Source organism: Mirounga angustirostris, unplaced genomic scaffold, assembly GCF_029215605.1.
Source record: "Mirounga angustirostris isolate CCGP_5_RB_7025 unplaced genomic scaffold, mMirAng1.0.hap1 SCAF_10, whole genome shotgun sequence".
Lineage (NCBI taxonomy): Eukaryota > Metazoa > Chordata > Mammalia > Carnivora > Phocidae > Mirounga > Mirounga angustirostris.
The window spans coordinates 61,688,262-61,707,017 of record NW_026991718.1 but is presented as its reverse complement, the minus strand read 5'-3'; the positions used below and the strand labels follow the sequence as shown (position 1 = coordinate 61,707,017).

Sequence of the window (18,756 nt, the reverse complement as noted above, 5' to 3'; positions counted from 1 at the left end):
TCATTATGTATTCCATGAGAATCACAAGTGGACAAAACCAGGCATAATACAATGACTGTTGTCTTATTAAAGCACTTTAATAAGGTTACTCCCTCAGTAGAGTGAGCTTCTCAAATACCCATTTCTTTCACAAGAGGTGAGCTGCATGGAGCAAGATGCTCCATGCTTCTCTGGGTATGAGTGAGGTTCCTTTCTGTATGTATTTTACAGATTTCCGTGGGTGTACTACCAGACTAGTTCCTCTCCCTTTTTAGTCCCCTGTCCTGCCTTAGAGAGTGATGTCCTAGAAAGTATTGGATTTTCTATTTTAGTCCTATAGTATATAAGAGGAAATAGTTTAAAATAATGATATAGGAGAGAAAGTTCTATAAACAAAGATCCACTACATTTGGGGCATGTCTATGCAGTATTGTCCTGCTATATTTACCCCTCTGTTCTCCACCCTCACCAATCAAAAAACATACTGGTTAAAATTCTGTCTGTAATGGTTTTCATTAAAACCAAACCCTTTAATGGTACTGTAAATCTCTCTTAAGAAAGAAACTGCAAGTTGTGAATAAGGGTGGAAGGTAGGGGAGAAGGGAGAGAAGGAAGTGAAAAGGAATGAAAGGCAGAGAGAGAGAGAGAGGAAAGGAGGAAGAAAGGAGAAAAGGAAGATTTTTTTTAAAGGTGCCCACCCAATTGCGGCAGAGCAAAGACTTATCTATATGCATTACTTTGATTTCAAATTATTTTTAGCATGGCTTTTATTGTACTCATTGTTACATACATAAATCCTTAAAGTAATACGTTTTGTAAGAAATGGCCATAAAAATTTACAGCCAGTAACTTTTCCCCTGTCCCTTACAATGATATTCTACTAAAACCATTAAATGGTTCTCATTAATGCCCTTTAAATGATTGTGTAATGACCCACAATCGCTTGTAAGTGAACAACCATTAAAGAATTACCAGTTCTTAGCATGCTTTTAAGTACAGCTTAAATACATGGGAGGTAACATATAATATATTAGAAAAAGTATTAAATTTGAAATAGTAAAAACATGATCATCACAAAAGAATGAGTAGGTGTGCAACTCTACCCTGCAATGACCGTGGTTCCTACTGAACACATTATTACAGTAGATTTTATGGCATTTGTCCTCTTTTCCATATTAAATCTTTTTCGCTTTTCTGGGATTAATAATAATAATAAAAATAAACGCTGTCACAACAGGAGTGAAAGTGCATATAAAAGCAAATGGGGAAAATAATTAAACCCATGTATAACAGACAGCAACCTATCTAAACAAAAAATGAAAAATCTCTCCCCCAGATATTTTCTACATGAGGGCAAATACTCATTTTTTTCTGACCATACAGATACTTGGTATGGGATAGTCTAAGCACTTGGATGATTGCATTTTTTACCCTTCAAAGTATTCTGTATCCTGGGAATATGGTCAAAGATAGTAAAAAATAATAACTCTTACTGAAGGTGTGAGGTCAAATTAATCCCCTGCTATTCCAGGCATGTTTTGTAGCAAGCTTACCAACCCAATTAGAGTTGGGCGGTTGATTTACCCTAAACTCCAAATGTCAAATTTGTAAAGAGTTTGGTGGCATTTGTTTTTGCAGTTCTTTCAGTCCTGACAGACCTTGTTTGTGCCCAAGTGCCACTTATGGGATGTGGTAATAGAACCAGGGCCAGAGGAACCTTATCGCCAGATAGAATAAGGCACAGGGTAAGCAAGATGCCAAAGTAAACAAGGGACAAGGGAAAATCAAATTTATTACCTGCCGTTTGTATCTGCTTACTTTGAAGGCATTTAATCAGGGCCGGGGGAAATGGTGGCGAGAATTGTTTGGGGCTGGAAGGCATAGCTATGTATTTTTCCTGTGACATTTTAGAAACTCAAGGTCAACACTGAATCCCTCAACTGGCATCTTTTCGGCCTCCTAGGATTGGTGACACACTACATTTTCTGCTCTCCAGCAAGCTCTGTTTATCCCCATGCTTGCAACCATGTTTCCTTCAGTTGTCTCCTGGTTCAGTGAGCCCACTAGTGGCAGGGAGGAGACTCCTAATCTTCCAAGTGGTGAGTTAGACTGACAAAGGTGATCACTATTTTTTTTAGAGTCCCAGCTTAGCTCTTACTTCCTCCAGGGACCCTTCCCTAACCCCACAGAGTTGTTCCTTTAATGCTTATCAAATGCTAGTAAAGTGCCATAAGATCTGGGAGGGCAGGAATCATGTCAGTCCTATTCATGGCCGATCCCTCATTCTTAACACAGTGGCTGACAGTGCTGGGCTCTTAAATAATTATCAGGTTATTAATCTCACCCAGAAACGTAAAATAAATTCAGTTGGTCAACTAAAGCTGGATAATTCTAAACAGATCGCTATTTAAAAACAAAACAATGTTGGAAATTTACAGAATTGTCATTAGAAAGCAGAAATCTGGCAGACCTGTCAAGAATAAAATGAATCTCAGGCGTTCCCCAGTTTCTCCTTTCTGTGCCCTTTCTCCTTTTCCATTCTGGTCCCTCTCAGTCTCTGTCTTCTTTCAAGCAACACTGTTCCTATTATTTTCATCCCTTCCATTTCTCTCCTTTGCCACAAAGCCCCATCCCCTCCAAAAGCTGTTCTTCAAAAGCTGCTTCCACTTTACCCTAGTCCATGGGTGTCTGTATAATTTGAAACTTTGTTATATCATAAAGAAAGGGAAGTTTTCTTTCCCCTGACTACAGTTGTGGGTATTGGTGGGCTTCTGGGCAGCATCTCCTGGGCACCCTGGAATCCTGACGGAGTGCTGGGAGAGAGTGGGTGGGGGGGAGGACTTGGGTTAACTTGAAGACTGACCTAGTAGGAGCATTTCCCTTAACTGATTTGTAAAGTAAATCAAGCATAGAAACAAAGATGAAAACAGAGCACAGAAAACATCTCTTCTATTCTCCCAATATTTTCTTAGCTCCGAGTCAGCTGGTATTCTCTCTCAGAGTCATGGACCTTTCCCATCTCTGACTGTGACAACACGTCCAACTCTGAGCCTCTTCCTTGTGTGCCTGGCAGTAGCTGCCACACTGTGTGTTATTTAAGAAGCTCCATTTGGCTCCATACTCTACAGAGGAGAGGAACATATGGCCTTGACTTAAAAATATTCATGAGTCATGTTGCCCAGTGCTGAAGTACAGCCACCTCTAGGGCAATTTTCCAACAGCTCATATTGGTTTACAACATGGAATGAAGACCAGATGAAGTTCCAGGAGGTATTCAGAGGAGACAGAATGTAGTGACGCAAGTTAGAATTTGGTCACTATGCTGGGTTGCATGTCCCTTCTGGAAAGAGGCATGGAGTGTTAGTAGAATATCAAAGTAAGGGATCCCACTCTCTGGTTCCATTTATAGAGCCAATGTTCTGCTAAATCCTTCTGTAGAAAGAACTTGAGTAAACTTGGAAGTGAGGGTTACTCCATGTATTGACTTACTAGTGATTTTCCTCTTTCCATGACCACGAAGGGCTCACCTTGCCTCATGCTGTTTGCTTGGTCTAGAATACCACATGCTTTAACTCCCGTGCTGCTAACAGAAGATTCTTTCAGGGATAAGTGTTCATGATTTAAAAAAAAATGGTTATGGCTTTTAGGGAATTTCTGGGAAAGTTCAGATTGTGGATTTTTGTTATTGTTTTGGTTGTTATTTTCATTTTAACATTTCTGAGGTTTCTACAGAAGTGGTCCTGAGTGTGTTTGGTTTCCTGGGGACATTTTATGTGATTTGTCAAACACCAATATTAAAGAAGCCCAGTCAGAACAACTGGGGCTGGGGGATAAAATGGCTTAGCTCTCAGATGGTCTAAGAGTAGACAGGTGGGACGTCTATAATAGTTTCATGATTTAGAATACAATGTACTATTTGCCCTCTATCCTTTTTTCTATTGTAAATTAATCATTAGAGGGTTCTATCTGAAACACTTTTTTTCTCACTCTGTATCCTGTTTCAACCTGCCCCATGCAGGCGACTGCACCTGACTGTAATTTGGGGAACACAAATTGCAGTGGTTCAGCACTTTGTGACTCCTCTAATAAGTTAATGTCACTCCCATCTTCTGGCACAATTCAATTCAGAAAGGTTGCAATGTATCATTAATGCATTAAAAAATGTTGTGTTTTTAGACTGAATACTTGGAATTAATTGGGAGCCTGACAATCCAAAACAGACTTTTTTACAGTGCTTGGGAGCCCCGAGGAAGCAATTCTTGTTTAAGCATCTGCATTATCAGAGAAGTCCAAGTACTTCAAAGGTCTGTGCAGGATGCTCAAAATAGGCACCTTGCCAAACAGAAATTGAAACACATATACATACTATACTATTTGCCTTACAGAAATTAATTTTCAGCCAGCAGCACCTAGGATTATTTAATATTTATCTTTAGCAGCAGGAAGATGAATCTATTATTTTATGAGTTGATTTTGTTATTTTACCTGAGTGTTTCAGTCAGTCTTTATGGTAGGAGACACTTATGGCCTCCCCTATGCCCTGCCTGTTACCCTGTTTTTAAATTAGTATTATTTTTTAAGTATTCAGAAGCAATGGGAAGATTCATTTTTTTAATCACTGGATTTCCCCAGTTGGTTCCCTGGGAAGAAATGATTAGGTCCTTTCAGTGATCTGAGTAAATGTTAAGATCCAGGGTCATATCAGTTGAATGGACTCTGTGGTGGTAGTAGGTGTTGAAGAAACAGTTTTGGATTGCAAGTAAGGAAATGGAATTCTAGAGCCTCTCTTCACCTTTGTGACCTGAGAGAGATCTCTTAACTTTTCCAGAGCCTCCCCCTCATCACCTGTACCTAAGTAAGTTAGAGTCAGTAGTCCCTACAGAACTCTTGCCCCTAGCAATTCATCATTCTGAAATGCCACACGATCCTACAGTTCCTCTTTGTGTTGCTGAGATTCCAAAGGGTTGTGTGCTATGTTGATTGTTTGTGCCTGTGAAATTACAGCACCAAGAAAGGAATATGTCACTGTGTAGAATAACAAAATGACTGATAGAGTGTCAGGGGGACTTGAGTGTATAAAAAGCCACAATATTGCAAAGTACCTTGTAGATGGGAACTGTTAAATATCAATGGAGCATTGCTGTGTCTGCACCGTCAGCACTTCCCTATGACCACAGTGAGAGAGATGCTAAAATGTCCTTTCATGGACCACATTATGTGCTGCTTACAATGAATATTCTGGCCATGGTTTATTACATTTTTGATAAATTGTAACTCCTTGGCCCCAAATTTGGTTAGCTTATCTCTAGTGCCATTTAAATCTTAAAAGACTGAATTTGCCCCAAAGATTTAATCATCATTCAGCAGCGGTCTGTAACCATGTGGTACTAATTTAAATTACTGTAGCAATGGACAAGTCTCTATCCAGAAATTAATAAATGCAATTTATAAGGAATGTTAAGTAACAACTAACAATTTAATGCTTTGTGAGTTTCAGCCAAACTGATTAAATAATTAAAACAGATTTCTAGGGATAGGGGAAGAGATTTTACCATAAAACAGATAAACAGTTTGGGAATTGTATGCATTCTTTTAGACATTTAAGATAATTAAATCCAAAACCTATGTTAAAATAACACTGAAGGTCTGGTTTAAATCAGTAGTGGGAATTGCTAAGTTAAGAGTTGAACACCATCTTCAATGTCTGCCCCATTGTTTTAAATAAGGCATTTGGGGACTCTCAGAGCACTGGGTCAGTTTATAGACCATGCTATTTGGTAGAACAATATTGGTCGCAAGCACAAATAAATGTATCGAATGGAACTACCTTCTTGCCATATTTCCAGGCTTTTACTAAGCTAAACTAGATGTTTAGAATCATCTCAGAGCTATTGTACAAACCTAAAACTTCCTGGTTTTCAAATTCTTATTTGTTTTGAAAAAAGATAAAGGAATTTAGAGATTATAGCTGTTTTGATTAAATATGTAATAAGTGTAATATGTACTTTTTGGGCTTAAAAGAATTCATTTTGCAACAAATTGTTGAATGCTTATATATGTACAATACAAGTATGTCTGTGATACAAAGATTAATAAATAAGGAATGGAAACACCCTGTTTTCTGATGAATAATAATTTTGTAATAAGCAGATGGGTAGTCCCCTTGATAGAAATGACTGTAAGTTACCATAGGACATACTCCTTTTAAGGATTTTTTTTTTCAGAGAGAGAATGCATGCGCGCGTGTGCACACACGCACGCACACACACAGAAGCAGGAGGGGGAGGGGCAGAGAGAGAGGGAGAGAGACTCTTAAGCAGGCTGGATCTTACGACCCTGAGATCGTGACCTGAGCTGAAATCAAGAGTCAGATACTTAACTGACTGAGCCACCCAGGTGCCCCAAGGATAACTTTTTTAAGTGATTTGCATAAAGGGCTCAAAAGGTGCCCATCATTCATCCTTGTATCTGAAGCCCACCAACCCTGGTGGAGAAAGACTATCTAACCACTTGTGTCAGGGCCTCCTTCCTTAACTGTGCAAAAGCTGGGTGGTATTTGCAACATGGAGTGGAAATGTGAAAATTGTTTGAAAACCATCTTTTAGAGGGGTGCATAGTTAGTGAACACTAGTTGGTTGAATTTTCACTGAACTGGCCAGCTATATGGGGGTTAAGTAGATGCCAGTTGAATGTTCTATTGCCCGATAGGTTTGGAATTCATTACCTACAAAATTGAACTTACCACACTTTCCTCTAAATGTACTTGCCCTTATGTGATAACCAATTACTCTGGTATGCCTGGGACTGAGAGGCTTCCCAGAATATAGCTCTCTTAGCACTAAAACTGGGAAAGCCCAGACAAACCCAGATAAGTTGATCACCCTACTTTTACTTTTCCTCTTGTCTCCTCTGTCCTTATTAATCATACTTTCACTTACCCAGTCATTCTGGACTTTTCCAGTTCTTTTTCCACATTCAGATTTTCACTGAATTCCATCAAATATTTCATCCCTTCCTCTTCTCCAGGCTCCTTGTTATTGCCTTGGTTTAAGCGATGTCATGATTTTCCCGAACTATTGAAACAACTGCTAAACTGAACACCCCACCTCTAGACTTACTCTCACCACAATCTCCCCATGACCCAGCTGTCAATGATATTTTAAGATGTCTATTCACTTTCTCAAGCCTTCAGTGTTACTTATTACATAAAATCCCAGTTTATATACATGAGATATAAAAGGCTCTCTCTCCGTCATCTGGTTCCTGCCCAAGTCTCCAGGCTCACCCCCATCTGCCTTTCTTCTTGAACTCTATTCTCTAGACTTTTGGATCCACTTGGAGTTTCATGGGGGCAGAATACTAATTCACACTTGTACACCTTTGGCTATAATATGTCCTCTTTTAAAAATATATTTCCCAGTCCTCTTTTCATCTCACAAACAGTGAATTATTTTTTAAGACCTAGTTCAAGCATCACATTACTTTATGAAATCCTCTTACCCCCAAAGTAAAATTGACAACTGTGCATTTTGTGCTAGTCTGTGCCTTGCATACTCATCATGGACGTAAAGACACATGTTACAGTTATTTATTGAGTAGTCATATATATTTAGTGAAGGAAAACCGATTTTATTAATATTTATTTTTAGGTTTTGGTATTAGGTCTGATGCATAACAGACCCTGAAATGTTGGTGGAGTGAATGAAGAATCTCTGTTGCTACATCATGGGAACTATACTGAGACAGCAATGCAATGTGTGTGGTGAGTCTCCAAGCACTTTGATAAGGCCCTTCTCATATCACCTAGTTGAAACTTTTAGTAGCTGTTTACCTGTTTATCATTTCACTATTATGTCATCTCTTTGCTCATAGAGTAACTTCCAGAAGCAAATTTTATGTCCACAAGTTAGGAGGGTTGCCATTTTGTATCATTTTTTTCTTATACTGTATTAGTTTTGATTCAAATCTAACAAACCCTGTTGACTGCCTATCCAACATCCATCTCTCTGTGCCACCCCACAGTTTATCCTTCCAAACAGAATCCTCTTCATTCCAGGGTTACCTTTCCTTTGCAAGACTGCATACTTCTGAAGCGGTTGCTTCCCTTCCCAAGGGGGTGGCTCCTGATCAGTCTAAGGCAATCATAGTGGCCCTATACCCCAAAGCTACCTAAGGATGGTTTGAAGTTCTTGTGATACAATTCTTGCAATGAGATGTAAGATGAGTCTGTTGGAGATCTTTTGGAAAGTTTCCCTCTTACAAGAATGGTACCCAGGAAGAAATGGTCTCTTGTTCTCTGGCTGTCATTCTATCTATATGTGACACCTAAAACTACTACGGCCATCTTGTGACATTGAGGGAAGCCAGCATTTAGATGAAGCCAACACTGAGACCAACATAGCAGAAAAACAGAAGGAATCCAATCTGGATGTCATTGTGGAATCTCTGATCCTGCCCCAGCTAGAGCCCTCAGTCTCTTTCAAGACTTATAATTATGTTTCCTGTGGTTGAAGGTCTCATAACTGACACAGACAAGTTTATCATTGTGATCTGAGAGGGCCAGGGCCATTTGTTTAATACGTACCATCTGGTACTTCGAGGGTAAGATAGAAATATGTGAAGTATACTCAGAATAAAGGCAAAAACCAAAATGACCACCTGTGAAGATTCCAGTTCTACCATATTTATCAATAACTATTTTGAATGAATCAGTCAATAACTGAAGATTCTGTTGGAGGAATTATAATAAGTGATTATCAGGAACACAGACTCAAAGCAGTCATAACCTTTTTCTGTATGAGCTAATGGTGTCATTCATGAGCTGACTTAAATTACTATACAATAAAGAAGAAAGTAATGGATATTATGGTAGTGGTAATGATCCAACGTTTTATTGAGCAATTATTATGTACTAGACACTTGTTCTAAGTCCTTCCCAAGAACTTTTATTTGCATCAGCTATATTTTCTCTTTCAAATATTTTCCTCACAGACCACTTCACAGCCTATAAATACTTATAAGCCACTACACTTATATAAGTCTCTCTCATTCTGTAAGAGAGAAGAGAAAACCACTACCTTTCCTGACTTTGCTTTCCTCTCAGGATACCACCATGTTCCCCTTTACAAACTTCAAGTTGTTGTTTTTTTATCGTTAATAAACATTATTCTTTAGAGCTGTTTTAAGTTCATAAGACAATTGAGAAGAAAGTACAAAGTTCCTATATATCCCTGTCCCCACACATACACAATCTCTCCCACTAACCATATCCCCCCACCATAGTGGTACATTTGCTATAATCCATGAGCCTATATTGACACATCATTATCACCCAAAGTCCATAGTTTGCATCAGGGCACATTCTTGGTGTTTTATGTTCTGTGTTTGGGCAAATTTAGAATAACAGACATCTACTGTCACACAGAATAGTTGCACTGCCATAAAAGTCTCTTGTGCTCTGTCTATTTATCCCTCTGACCCCCTTTACCAAGTGTTTTGAAAAAATAAATACATGACACCTTCTTCTACAAGTCTCTAATTTCTTCACATCATGTTCCTTCTTTGATCTACTGCACTTATTTTCATTCCCCTCATTTTTCTGAAACCGCCATGAAAAAGGTCACCCTTGACCATGATATTGACAATTCAGTGACTGTACCCATGCTGGCTACTTCTTTTGTCATCCCCTCTATAGCAACATCATCTATCCAGTTGACCCAAGCCAGAAACCTCCACCTTTACTTGTCTCTCACCTCCCTTCCCCTCTCACTTGTCAATCTTATCATTCTACCTCCAAAATTTTTATTGCATATGTTTCTCCCGGGAGAAACAACTTGTCCCACCTTAGGCTTCCATCATCTCTCCTCTAGACTACTGTAAATACTTCCGAGCTTATTCTCATGTCAACCTACACCCTACAGTGAAAGTCAGAGTAGCTTTCTGAAACGCCATTGTCTCCCTGGCAATCCCTGTTTGAAATACTTTAATAGTATCTCTTCCTTGCAGAATAGCATCTAAACTCCTCGGCTCTGTTGTAAAGGTCTTCACAATCCTGCAAAGGTGCTCCTTCTCAGTGCCACCTCTAGCCACTCCTCCTCCATGTTCTCTCTTCTACCTAGACTGGAGTAGTCTGGGCCCTGAGCATGTGTACCTCCACCACTCGGTGACTTTGTATAGTCTATTCTCTAGGTGTAGAATGCCATCTCTCCCTTGTCCAGGTAATGAACTTCTACTGCTGCAGAGGCACATTGCAAATGTTCCCTGATTTCCAAAATACCCATCTTTTCATAGCACATCAAAACTATTGTGCTGTGTTGGTATATTTGTTGATGTGCCTATTCCGTTTTCTTAAATGTGAGCTTTTGAAACAAGGAACTCTATCTCATTTACCTCAATATCTCTAGTACCTGGCACAGTGTCGAGTACTTAATAAATGTTTGTTGCATTAAGGCTATTGTGATGGAGTGACCAGAGTGTAATGGGAGCTCTGAGAGGGAACAACTGGGCAGGGGGGTTTTATTCATTCATTCATTCAACAGTTAAGTACAAAATGCATATTATGAGCCAAGCATTCACCTAGGCACTGGACATAGTGAACAAACAGAAGATTATCTTACCCTCATGGGACATAACATTCTGTTTTAGTGGGAGATGACAGATACAGTGTGTTTGGCAAAGGGCCAGTATCATGAATGAATGAAAGGGATAAGACAGAAGTATAAGGCATAAGGAGTGGTAAGGACCATTGACAAACTGAGCAGCCCATGACCCACCCAAAGATCACATTAAAACATCAGTAACAGCAGCTGTGCATGACCCGGCCACTGAATGTATTTGGGGGCCAGATTTAGTCTGTAGCCTACGTCTTTGTGGTCCCTGTTGCAGAAGCATCTTTGTTCCAGATCTTGTTCCTTGAAAAAGCAGGGAGAGGCAGTAGATCCTTGAATGCTGGCAGAATATCCTTATTAGTTTGACTGCAGTCTACCTTAATAACAGCACCTCACTTTGTCTTAGCCTCTTTATCCTATGCTTATAGCTTAATTTTTTCAACAGCCACAAAGCTGTCCTGAGGAAATAGTCCACTTGCATTCCTTGGAAAGAATACCCTTGTACTTGGATATCAAAAGCCCAGCAGTGAGAGCACCAAGGGGCAAAAAGAGCATGGGCTCTCTCATACCACATTCAGAAGCTTGGGTGTATTAAAACAACTTCGGCAAACATCCTTTTTAGGGGATAGGAGAACAAAGAAGTGTGCCATTAGTATGTGTGGGTATGACTAGATGGCAGAAAAATAAACTTCGTAGTATTTCAAAGATGAAAAGGCACTTTTAAGGAACTCTAAATTAACCGTTTCCTTTTATAGACAGGGAAACTGAAGCTCAGGAATTAGTAACTTACCCAAAGTTGTGCACCTGGCATATATTAAAACAGTGTGAATAGTTGACCATCTACTTCTGCCCGGTGTTAGCAGCCAAGGGTTTTAAGCAATATGGATAGATTGGAGGCTCTGACCAGCAAACCGTAGGTGTTTTTCCAAATTTCTGTGATCTAAATGGCCAGCTCTTAGTGGGGAAGAGGTCTATGATAGAGGTAGCTGGAGATGGATTATAGTTGATAGAAGATGTGAGGATGGTGTATGAAATATGTTTTACTCCAGCAAGAAAATTAAAGCAAGAGGTTTGCAGAATTATAAGTTCTGATAGTGTGTGGGAGAAGAGTACTGTTTATCTATTAAATGATTTATTAATCCAATTTATCTATTAAATTATTCATTCATTCATTCACTCAGAAATGTTGAACCCTTTCTATTACTTACTTCTGAACGAAGTGCTGTGGAAGACATAATATAGTAGAGTGCTCCTCCTTCCCTGAGCTCAAAGAGCTCACAGTCCCACAGAGAAGCCAGATATGCAGGCAAATCATCACAATGTTCTGTGCCATGTGAACATGTATGTTGTTCCTGAATAAAGGGAAAGTCTACCTGAGCACTGAAGGCAATTTGCTCTAAGTCAAGTGCTGTGTTAAAAATACTATTGCACCCTCCCTAGTCATCCTAACAATGCTGCCTGTGCACTAATAATCCTCTGAAGAATCTTTCTCCCTCAAGAAAATTAACCTGCTTAGAAGAGATTATGAAGAGGTTTTCTGCTTCTTTTGAAGTTACAGTACTTGCCAAGTGATGTACCCTGTGTGTCTGTGACACTGTTCCCAGAAGGACCAAGGCCCCTGAGTCATAAGATGGCAGTCATTCTCTGCAGCCATTGGCTCCCAAGTAGCAGGCATTTCCATCCATCTGCAAAAGGAAGAAGAATTAGCCGCCTGCTTGAATCAACCGTATGTGTGTTGGTTAGGAGTTGTTATGAGACGTACCCCTGACAAGAGCCGAGTTGCCCAGCCAGCTTCCCTTTATCAGATGGGCCAGTGCCAATCATCATTGTTCTCACAAGGTGATAGCAGGAGTTGTTCCCCTTTAGAAGATGGTGGCATTCTGGCAGGGTCACCATGGTGTTAAGATGCATAGCATTTGTCAGGTTTGCCTAGGACTTCTGGAGGTTTAGTTATGAAACTTGTTAATTGAGCTATAAATATAGCTGCAGCCTTTGCCTTCCAGTAAGGCAGTGTGTTAATTTGGGTTTGGCAGGGGGATGGTGCAAGCTGCCAATGTTATGTTAGGATTAGTAACGTGCAGTACATTTTAACTCCACTTCCCCATGTGCCATGCTTTCCTCCTCTGTTTGTTATCTTTCTGAGGGAAGAGAGAAGAGAAAGCAAGCTCATCATCATGGGTATCTTACATTAGGGATATTTATCTGCAGACCTGCTTTTCACCTTACAAGTCTTCAAGTGGAGGGAGTTTGAAAGATAAATGAAGAAAACCTCTGCACCACAGCAGAGGGCTCAGACACAGACTTCTGCCCTGAGATTAGAGTACCTAAGGTTGCCAACAGCAGGATGTTTGCTCTTACCTCCCCATCGTCCCCCACCCCAACTTCTCTCTATGGTTTTAGTGCCTTAAGGTGAATGTGATAATAACAAATACATGTTCTCCACAATCAAAATACGTTCTCCCTCCTTTTTACACACATAAAATTACATGTGGAATAGAGTGGGTTTGTTTGCTTGTTTCTTCTTCAAATACTTATGAAAGGGTAAACGTATCACTTGCGCATCTCACTGAGAAAAAAAGTGCGTGGATTTTAAACTGTACATAAAAACAACCTTGGCTGTGTGGTTTATGCTCATAGGGGAAGGAAAGGGTGCTGCAGAAGCAGTTGTACCATGCCTGCTTAGAGCTCCTTGGTAAGTATTAGTTGAATGAATGAATGAATGAATGAATGGGTGAGTCTCAAGTAAGTGGAGTTTTGAAAGAGTGGCTTTTGTAGAGTATCCAGTCTACCATGTCTGCTCTCTTTTCTTAAAACACATCAGTGACCTGGAAATAGGTTGGCAAAAATGGGAATTCTGTTTGTTGGCAATGTGGTAGAGGAAAGAACTCACTTCCAGCTAAGTAGTATCAGATATTTAATTTTTTTTTTTTTTCTGAAGCACCTGGCTTGAGTAGAAATATGAAAGAAAGTAGAAGTCTAACATCCATGTGGGTCTCTCTGGAGACAGTGCTGATTGCATTTCCCTGGTTATGAAATGTTAAAGAGAGATCAGCTTGAACTAAATATTCTTTGTTTTTCATTTTGCTTTCCCCTTCATGGGCATGTCTCTCACCTCTGATAAGTAGAAATTTCCATTCCTTTTTGTTTTTTGTTTGTTTGTTTACTTAGAGCCCTGTGTTTTTCTTTTTTCTTGGGTTGAACTCTAGAAGTGAAGATGTTATATCATGGGTGCAGAAATCTGCTCAGCTCTAATGAGGATGGTGTTAATTTTTTGCTGTTGTTTTTTATAATGAAACTGTAGCCTGCCTCAACTACACCAGCTGTTAATTGTATTTTCCTTAAGTCCTTTTGATACTCTTTTGAGATGCATTTTATAACCCATCTGGTAACCTTGCTGCTAACCAACAATTATAGTCTGACATTTGAATACAAAGAACTTGGGACAAGCCACAGTTGTACATGGAAACTTTTAGAACAATGTCTCCCTTAATATATTCTTTACTAAAAAACATTGTGAAGAAATGATTATAGCCTCACTAAATTCTGACATGCTAAAAAAATGGCTGTTCATTCTTTGGAAATTTGTACCAACATAGTGATTGGGAAATTGAGAGAATAATAATAATAATAATAATAATAATAATAATAATAATAAAGCACAGACTATGCCAGGAAGCCAACCTTTCCTCTGCTTCACCCCATTCATAAGCTTGACAGAGCCTGGACCAATATTAATTCCAACAGTTTGAGGTGGACAGAGAGTGGGTGCTACTCACATTGTGGTTATTTTGGAGACTGAAGAGTCTGGAATCAAACTGATAGGATTATTAGAGTCTGAAGCGGGGCTGCTATGGGCAGTTGTGGGGTTTTGTACTTAGGCACTAGGCCGAGTAGGCAAGTGTGGGCTGGAATCTAGCCCTGGGACTGCTTGCCAAGCTATGTGCCCCAGCCTGGGGCTGATCAGCTGGGAGGAAAGGGCCTTTCTGCAATTCATCTGCCAGGGTGGAGTGCCTTTTTGTAACTTGCACAAAGATGCACTGTGTGCTAAAGGTGGTTTTGGCTGGAAATAACTGTTGAGGGGGATCCTGTCTTCTCCACTGCTATTGTGTATCTGAAACTCTCCTGAGTTCTAATAGTCCTTTCATTCAAGCCCCCTTCCCCCATCTCCACTGTGGGAGGAGGAGTGAATTATACAACTGGGGCATCTGGAAGGAGATTCTAAGCCTGGGTAACTGCCCCCATTCTGCTTGATGTCTTTTTAGGGAACCGGCTACTTGCACATCCTACAGGTGGATGTGGTGGTAAAGAGGAGGGAAGAAAGGCCTGACCCAGTCCAATGTCTCCAATTCCAGGAAGCCCTCTTGCCCATTTTCCCCAACCTTGGTTTATTCAGTAAGAAAGTTCTAATTTGCACCAACCCCCACCATGGCTCACTCTTTTGTCTTCATTTTTCAGTTGGTTCAGAATTCAGGAAGAGGGGTGCTATTTATTGGGCTCCCAACAGGATCTTATAGACCATACAATTCCCCATTTCCCTCCACACCCATACTTATAACAGAATTGTTCTATCCAGCAAAAGCCATGAACTGGTGGGCTCTTGGCCAGATCCAGCCTACATCATGTTTTGTTTGGCCCACAGAGTATCTTTTGGAAATAATTGCACAAACATTTAAAAATGGGAGATTGCATGTCCACATCAAGATTTCTGGCCCTTCTTAAAAAATAAAAATGGAAAAGCTGTCCACATTAGGCCAGCCTCCCCACATGGCAATAATCAGCTAGCATTGTACTCCCTTTTCCGCAAGGCACACTCTCCAACTTTCCTTTGTCCCCTCCACTCTCCATTGGCCCCTGGGCTGAGGCTGGGTGTCAGCTACCTATCTATCATACTCTTAACATAGTTTTGTTTTGTGTTGAATTAAATGAGTGTCCCTTTATTCTTATGTCCCTTTTAAAAGTTGATGGGAAAGGCTCCATTAATGAAGACACAGGAGAGAGCAAATGTCTTTATGGAACTATAGATTATTTCCATATGTTTAATGTATATTTTTTTCCTGGATGATTCACACATTATGCTACCTACCTGGCTCCTATAGTCAGTTTGGATTGCTGTAACATTTTTTTAGCTTTAGTTTTTTTTAGTCTTTATGTTTCTTTCAAAATATAACCAATGAAAAAGACTTTGCTGCTTTCTTAGCCAATTCATTCTACTACATGGAAGCTCTTCCTTATCTTAAGCTGGTACCTGTCCCCTGCACTTTGCACATGATAATATTGGCTCAGCCATCTGGTGTCAAGTAAACAAATATCCTGCTGGAAGTTCTTAGAATTGTTCACTAATATTTCTTGTTCTCCTTCTGGATGTGGCAGAATTTTACTTCCCCCAAACCCTTGAAGTTCTTGACTGATAGACCCCTGCTTCCACTTGGCAGTTTTCACATATGAAGGTCATTCCTTTGTCTTCATTTTTGTTTCCTGGGATAAAATTCCATTTAGCACATGCTTATATGTTCTCTAAATATGCAACAACGTCCCTTTCCACTCAACTGTAAGAAAATCTCTCTTAAAATAAATATTCCTATGGTCAACTCTGCCAACACCTGCAGAACACTCCAGAACAGAGTGAAATCTACCTCAAGACCAGGAAAAGGACAATGTGACCCATTCCTTATTTAAGATAGTGTCACATTGGGCCTGTTTGCTGTTTTATCTGTTGTATAGCCATGAGTTTTTCTCTGATAGGGGCACCAAGAAACATGTCTTGGAGAGCACAGTTGCCATCCAAGGCTGGGGAAAAGTATGGGTATTCTTCACCTTCCATTGAGTTCCTGCCATGCTTGAATGTATCCAAATTCTCCTTGAATTTGCTGGAGTGTTTCACTTTTATCTGTAAGCCTAGACTTAACTTGGGGAGAATGAGCTCCAAAGTTTACTGACTAGTTTATAAACAGGTTCATAATCCCTTTTATGGTGCTGAACAACATCTTCCAAATTTCAGGAGATAGTCTCTGGTTTTAGTACTCTGATCATTTTTCTGATTTGAACTGAGTAACCTTTGATTTCCTGGTCCTACCAACAAAAGACTGTCTTTTCCATTTGGGGGCTCTTTGTAACAATTTTTAAACATTTTCAGTAATTCATCAGAATTGAAATAATATGTAATATATTGCAGTTTTAAAATAAATGCACATACGTACATGCATATATCTTCTCGTCAAAGTTAGTGTCTCCTTTTGTTTCTGCCTGAATGTGTGTTTGGATGGTATAAAGAGTGACAAGGAGCAACTAAATGGGAACTACAAAGAAGAAATAAAATCCCCATTGCTTTTCCCTATAAACCTGACAGCCTCGGAGCGCCTGGGTAGCTCAGTAGTTAAGCGTCTGCCTTCGGCTCAGGTCATGATCCCAGAGTCCTGGGATCGAGTCCCACATCAGGCTCCCTGCTCAGCAGGAAGCCTGCTTCTCGCTCCCCCACTCCCCCTGCTTGTGTTCCTGCTCTCGCTATCTCTCTCTCTCTGTCGAATAAATAAATAAAATATTTAAAAAAACAAAAACAAAAACCTGACAGCCTCTCATGTCTGCCTAGCCCTTTTTCAGTCTAATGGAGAGGTGAAGGCTGAAGGTTCTGAAGGTCAAAGTAAAGCACTGGCTCATCACAGATGTCCCACCTACTGATTAGAACTTGGGGCAAGGTACAATAGAAAGAACTTGGAATTCTGCAATAAGAACTTTCTAAGAAAGCTCCAGCTCTGAAGGTGATTAAGCCATTTGGCAGGTCTAAGCCTCATACTTTCCTGGTTTGTAAATCTTTTACTCTCCTGACTTCCTTGAGATAATGTGAGAATCAGATTCAGTATGGGAATATCCCTTTCAAGTGGACTGCTCTGAATGTGCTCAGTTGTTTTTATCACTGTTCTTTCAGGCTGCGTGGCAAGTAGAAGCATATTTTGTAGGAAGGGATAAGTTTCCCAGAAATGTTTTGAGCGGCCCCAGTTGTCTTTCCACCCCTGCCATTTCTCCCTCCATAGCCCTTTAAAGGACACAACCCAAAAGAGTAATAGTGAGGCTTGTTTCCTGTACCAGGTAATCTTCACTGTTACCACTGCTTCAAATTGAAGCCCCAAAGGAATTCAGTATCCCTGTGTCCCTCCCTGGGTTTTTTGCTGAGTTTACATGGGAAGTCCCTAAAGTCACAGGCCCTAGAAAAGCTAATGTCTAAAATGGAGAGATTATATTGTATTTAGGGACTATATTGTATTGGGCTGAGCTCAGACACTGGACTTTTCTGGCACGGTGTACCTCAGTGGGAGGACCATGACACCAAGGTGCTAGAGGGGTTACTGAAAGGGTCCAAGAGTGCTGTGGGAAAGGGAGGTTTTCAAAAGCTGACCACTTCACCAGAATCTCTTTTCTCCTTTCTTCATAGTAGTATGTGTCATTTCATCCCATCTCCCATTTCTGTCCCTAGGAATAAGTTGTTTTTTTCATCAGACAAGCATGATTTAAGGATCCTGAGTACAATCCTGATAACTGGGCATTTGGTCAGTCCTATTTTCTTTAACAGGGACTAGCCATTTTCCAGTTTATTTGCTGGATACTTGGAAGTTTCCAGTATGTTGTTTTCAAGTGGCTTAGGGAATCCACTTTTAGGGCCATGTAGAAATACACTTTTCTGCCAAGGTTTGGTTTCTGAGGTGGGAATGCCTGTAAATTATTGCTGCCTTCTTATTTTTCATTTTTAAAAAAATGAGAATTATTTTGAAGCAGACCAACTATGTTGTGGACTGAACTGGTAAAGGAAAAAGAGAGAGGGTTTCAGGTAATCCAGTCAGTCCTTTCTGGGAGAGCGGAAAACGGGGGTATCAATGAATCAACAGATATTACCCTTTTATGTGTGCTCCCATCTTAAGTGTATTCGGTGTAATAAGAATATATAAGCTAGAGGGGAAGACTTTGTGATCTATGCCTCAGATTTATTTCTACTCCCTGGAGTCACTGCTTCACTAACCTTGCTCTGCCCCACATCATCCTTCATCCTTCCAAAGTAAATAAATGGAGTTCTCTTCAGCTTTTTTTTTCTTAATTAGCTATCAAAATTTGAGGTGTCACCCAGACTTTGAAGGCCCCTCTGACACTGTCTTAAGAATGTGGGGGTCGCCCCACTGTCCTT

The 18,756-nt window shown here is 40.1% G+C and overlaps 1 long non-coding RNA gene across 4 annotated transcripts in view; it reads left to right on the top strand.

Annotated features, from left to right (window-relative positions):
- The window catches only part of LOC135361763 (uncharacterized), a 581,261-nt gene that overhangs the window by 430,894 nt on the left and 131,611 nt on the right, over positions 1–18,756 (top strand). For all 4 annotated transcript variants that reach the window (XR_010405687.1, XR_010405686.1, XR_010405684.1 and 1 more), the window contains one exon: positions 7,629–7,741. This is a non-coding gene — a long non-coding RNA (uncharacterized LOC135361763). The remainder of the gene's footprint in view (positions 1–7,628; positions 7,742–18,756) is intronic.